The 5,429-nt window shown below is 40.9% G+C and overlaps 1 non-coding gene across 1 annotated transcript; it reads right to left on the bottom strand.

Moving 5' to 3' along the window:
* Positions 1-4,914: 4,914 nt before the first annotated feature.
* Positions 4,915-5,019, bottom strand: LOC133307131 (small nucleolar RNA R71). Its single transcript, XR_009751010.1, has one exon. It is a non-coding gene; the product is annotated as a small nucleolar RNA R71 (small nucleolar RNA).
* Between the last annotated feature and the right edge of the window lie 410 nt (positions 5,020-5,429).

The following is a 5,429-nucleotide window of genomic DNA, read 5'->3' as shown; positions in this document are numbered from 1 at the left end:
TAATCAATTAATAAAACATCGCCTGTATGCAATTGCAATAAAACAGCTAACTGAAATACCTCATTAATTAACATAATGTATGTCTCTAGTCACGGAACTACAACACGTAGACCGGACCACTAGCAGTTTATACAACTCGACTCAAAAGTACCAACAACATAGTGGCATAGACAACTCCCATGCTCACCCAAATAAGGCAACAAGCCCAACATAAGTCTCAACTCAAAACATAAAGAGCAGAAAACATAAACAGCATCCAATCCAGTCATGACAGCAATACAACATAACTATCATAATCAGCTAAGCTCTGGCCTCCTGCCGCCAGAGGCATCAGTCACCATACTACCTGAACCTGAAATAAGCATTCCCCAAACGTGGGGTGAGATCTCTAAACAAGAAATCTCAGTAAGACAAGGGGTCCTCAAGGATCTTCCACCCCAAGCTCACTTACATGTGCAATATAAGTTTAAAAGCAGTTCATCAATATCATTTCTAAAATAGTGCAATGTAGCAGATAATCATGTCATGTGTGTCAATTCTATTCTACTGGCCAAAGAAATGCAGGATTTATATACATCTAATACCCACAAATAGTGCAAGATGCTACTTGCATCCACCCCGGATCACCGTCTTGTATGACGCCACATACTCAGGCTTACCGTCAAGATGGAACAACACATGCATATTAAAAGCCATTACACATAAAGCTCAACAACATTTCATATATCAAAAGCATGTAACACAACATGCATATAACCATACCCCCATGGGACATAATGGAACCACAACATGGCTAAACCGAGGACACGAAAGCTTACCTTGCAAGCTAACACCCAAAGCCAAGAGTCCACAGCTCAAAGTCTAAACACAACAGATTCATAATCTGTTATGGACCAATAATATATCAACAATCATACTCTATAAGTATACAACATAAAGACAACGCCTTTTCATTACGTTTTACGTCTTAAGGCTTCTCACCAAGCCATAAGCCCTTAATCACATGATTCTGACTTACATTAATTAATTACAGAAGTTCAACTTCCTCAAACTAGGGTCCATAAACCATATATCAGTTCTGGATGAACAGTACGCTGCTGTTCCTCGCAAACCCCGAATATCCGGATATTCCTCGGGGGCATATCCGGATATCCAATATCCGGATATCTCACTGGCAATATCTGGATATCCAGATCCCCATATCCGGATATTTATCGACCAAATATCCTGATATTTCGCGACAGAATGAAGTTTCTGCATTTCGCGAAAATATCCTTCCAAGGTTCCATTTTTAACATTTTAAAACGTCAAAGCATGCATCTTTAATCTGTTTTAGGTCCACAAACCAGTTGGTTACTTGTTTAACCCATTAACATGCCAAGACTTCATCTTTAAGAAACAAAACTCAAGGCCAAGGTTGATACAACTTACCAAAGCTTAAAATCAACAAAATGGGTGTTCTTGGAGCTCACACAACAGCTCCAAGGTACTGACTTCAATGGAGAGCGAAAATGATGATTAAAGGTTGGCCCTTTGCACCAAAGATGGCTCCTTGGAGCCACCACAACCAAGATACAAGCTATCTCCTCACCAAAACCAGAATACAGCACTCTCAACCTCACAAGGCAGCAGCTACACTTAGAAAGAAGCCATTTTCCCTCTCACAAGGATTGTTCCCACACACCCAAGGTGTTTAAATGCAAGGAAATGGAAGAAAGGTAGTTTCTTTGGTGAGTTCCCAAGCAAGGAAGAAGAAGGCAGCAAAGAGAGTTCAAACTCAGAAAATCCTACGAAGGAGGCACCCAACATCATACCTAGGATCATGTGCCAAGGCTATATATAGCCACTTAACCAATTAACACACAATATTAACTTTAATTGCTACGCTTAGCATTTTAATCCCAAACTTTGGATTCTTAACCTACTCAATTTTACAAGAATTATCATATTTTTCTTATAATTTTCGGAGCACCTTTCCGGTACGCGCTTTTCATAGCCTGTACCAGTTTCTGGCACCAGTTCTTATTATTTTGACTTGAAACTCGTTTTACAAGTCGTACATATTATTCTAGTAATTATCAAGACATTATCATAATTTTCCGGGATACTTTTTCGGTACGCATTTATACGGACTAGCAGAACCGGTATCTGCACTATTCTTCCGAAAAGCGACTTTCAGCATTCTTAATCACTTACTATAATTATTAAAGCCTCATAATAATTATTAGGTCAATTATGGAATTATTTCCTAATTTCACATAATTAATTAATTAACTTCCTTAATTAACGGTGCGCGTTCTTACATTCACTCCACCTTTTTAGGATTTTGTCCTCAAAATCAGAATATACCTGTCTCGGAAGTCGGGATACTTCCGGAGAAGCTCGTCCTCTCGCTCCCAGGTACACTCCTCAGGAGTTCTTCCTGACCATTGCACTTTGACTATTGGAATGATCTTGCTCCTCAGCTGCTTCTCGCCACGATCGAGAATCTTGAGTGGTCCGACGGGAGTTTTGATGGTCCTCAAGAGTTGAGGCCCATTAAGTGTAAATTGTTCCACAAAACCCATGTTTTGGTTATAAATCACTCCCTTCAACCTTCTTCTTTTCATATAGAGCAACTGTTTTGAATAGTGGACCAGAGCAATACCGAAAGTGGGAGTTAAGGTAGACCTGGAGCAAATTTAACATTATCTTTTTCACATATGACTATTGGGTTAGTTTGCTTTGTTCAGGACACCTAAGGCCCATCAGAAGAAACCACAAAATGAAGAGAGAAGAAGGAGTGTTGCGCAGAAAGGAAAAAAAAAAAAGCCTGCTGTAATACAACAGCAGTCAAAGGAAGCAATGGGAAGCCGCCACGTCAGCCACAGCAGAGAAGGTGGAGGTGCTACCTCTGCTACAGTACGAAAGCAAAGAAGCTGAGCAATCAAAAGCTGCCACGTCAGCTGCAGCAGAAGGAGTGGAGGTGCCTCCATGAATCCGATACTCCCACTCACAAAGGGAGCCAAAAGCAAGGGGGACCACTTCCATTTAAGGCCAAGCTGGCAAAAAGCAAGGCTACCATTGGAGAGGATTTCTATTCGGAGCTGAGCTGGCAAGAAGCAAAGCTACCATTGGAGAGGATTTAAACAAAGCACGACCCTTGATGAAAGGAACAATGAAGATCAAATGAAGATCAAATGAAGAACCCTATAAAAGGAACAAGCAATCCTCATAAAGGAAATCATCAGCGCCCATCCTAGGACTCGTCATCTCTTTGTTTTCTTTTTGTAAAAATGCTCACTAGGAGCTAACTTCCTCTAAGTTGGTGAGGGTTCCATAGAAGTAATCCCTTTTGTCTCAGGATAACTTTGTAAGGAACACATATTTTATAAATGAATTTTGAGTTGCTCTTTGGTTTAATTTATTGATTTTGTGAAACCCTTTGGGCTGGCAACCTCATCCCGGGACCACTCGGTTGATGAAACACTGACAAGGGCTTGTGGAGCATTCTCAAGATCCTGGGGTAGTTTAGCCTGAAGAAAGGAGGGAGAAACACCTGGAATGGGGAGCACTGCCATGTGAATCCATGCTTTTTTGAGAAGGCAGCATGGTTTCCTTGCATATAACTCCAAGTACTATGGAGTAACGTGGAGAGTAAGGCCTTACCCTCTGCTTACCTATAGCAAAACAAGGGAAGGAGAAAAATCCACTTGTAAAATATGCTACCAAGCAGGGTTAACCAAAGGGATGAAAACATGGAACCCGTAACACCTACTTGACTTTTTCTGAAATTAATCTAAACTCAAACTTCTATCACAACTTTTTCCTCACGATAACTGAACTGTGTTTTACCAGCTGATGCTCTTATTTTCATTTCGTTGACTGCTCTTGAAGTTACTTAAATTGATGTCTTTTTATTCGATGACCGTGCTAAGTCATTCACTGCTCTCATCTGGTTCAGAATGGTTAACATTGTTTAACTAGCTGCCCAGAGATTTCTCTTTGTGAAGCTTAGCTGAGAATAGTACTTTCTTTTATTGCTCCATTTTACAAAATAAGTTTCCTTTAGCGCTTCTTACTTCACAACTGCTCCCTGAGGACGATAAATCTGGGGCTACAATACCCTATATTGCTTGACACGTACGCTTGCGTATAGTTGAAGAGGGTTGCTCTTAGTCAGAGTAGATTGCTCCTGTTGGCAATCCTGATTATTACTCTGCACTTTTGCTCTCTGAAAAGATATTCCCGAGCAGCTCTCGGTTTGACCAAGCAATTGGCGCCGTTGCCGGGGATCATTTGGCAAGAAAAGGCATTTTTAAGGAAACATTTTTGTTGTTTAATTGCAGTCTTTTTGTTTTGATAGACCTCCTCCATTTGTATGAGCACAAAACCTACAGAACTTGGACTGGAAATAGTACTTTTTGATCCAGAACCCGAGAGAACCTTCAGAAATAGAAGAAGAGTTCAAAGGTTGAGAAACATTACAATGGCGGAGGTTGTAAATAATGATAACAATGGAAATCATAATCATGAGCCTGAACAAGGACCGAATGAAGGAAGAGGGCCATCATTGAATGATATGGCTGCTCCCTTCAGAAATGATCCAGAACGAGGCTATGTTCCCCCTCCTTTGAATATCCCGAACTTTGAAATGAAACCTGCAATGTTCCAAATGATTATGAACGCTGGTCAGTTCCATGGACTACCCATGGAAGACCCTCACAGTCATTTAGACAATTTCACTGAGATAGTTGATAATTTCAAAGTTCATTGTATTTCGGAAGAAAACATGCGGATGCGGCTTTTTCCATTTTCCTTAGCTAGAAAAGCCAAAGAATGGAGGAGAACATTGTCCCCAAACTCCATCACCAGTTGGGAGCAATTGGCGGAACAGTTTGTTACCCGATTTTTCTCCCAAGCAAAACAAGCCCAAGTGAGGGCTGATATAGCTTCCTTTCAAATGTATGATGGAGAAAGTGTGTATGAAGCGTGAGAACGCTTTAAAGAGTTGATACGAATTTGCCCGAATCATGGAGTTTCTGATTGGGGCATCATTCACACGTTTTATCATGGCTTAACCCCACCATTGAAAGCAACTGTTGATGCAGCTGCAGGGGGAGATCTTTTGGATTTTACTTATCCAGAAACCTACCAGTTGTTAGAAAAACTTTCAAAAAAACATATTTCATGGCCTTCCACACGACACAGTGCTCCTAAGAAAGCAGGAGTTCTTGAGCTAAGCTCAGCTGATGCTCTTTCAGCACAAATGGCTTCGCTCCAGAACACTATAAAAAACTGGAAGCCCATGGAACAGAAAAAACCAACTGAGCAACTTCTCTTGACTCAATCAAGTCAGAGTTGCCCCACTTGTGGAGGTCCTTATGAATATGAGGACTGTAACAATCTAGCTGCTGTGTGCTATGCAGGAGGGTATGACAACAACAACA

This window comes from Gastrolobium bilobum, unplaced genomic scaffold, assembly GCF_033153095.1.
Source record: "Gastrolobium bilobum isolate Gb01-03AN ecotype WA unplaced genomic scaffold, APGP_CSIRO_Gbil_v1 utg56820, whole genome shotgun sequence".
Taxonomy (NCBI): Eukaryota; Viridiplantae; Streptophyta; class Magnoliopsida; order Fabales; family Fabaceae; genus Gastrolobium; species Gastrolobium bilobum.
The sequence above is the reverse complement of the archived record's forward strand: the minus strand, read 5'-3'. Positions and strand labels throughout refer to the sequence as shown.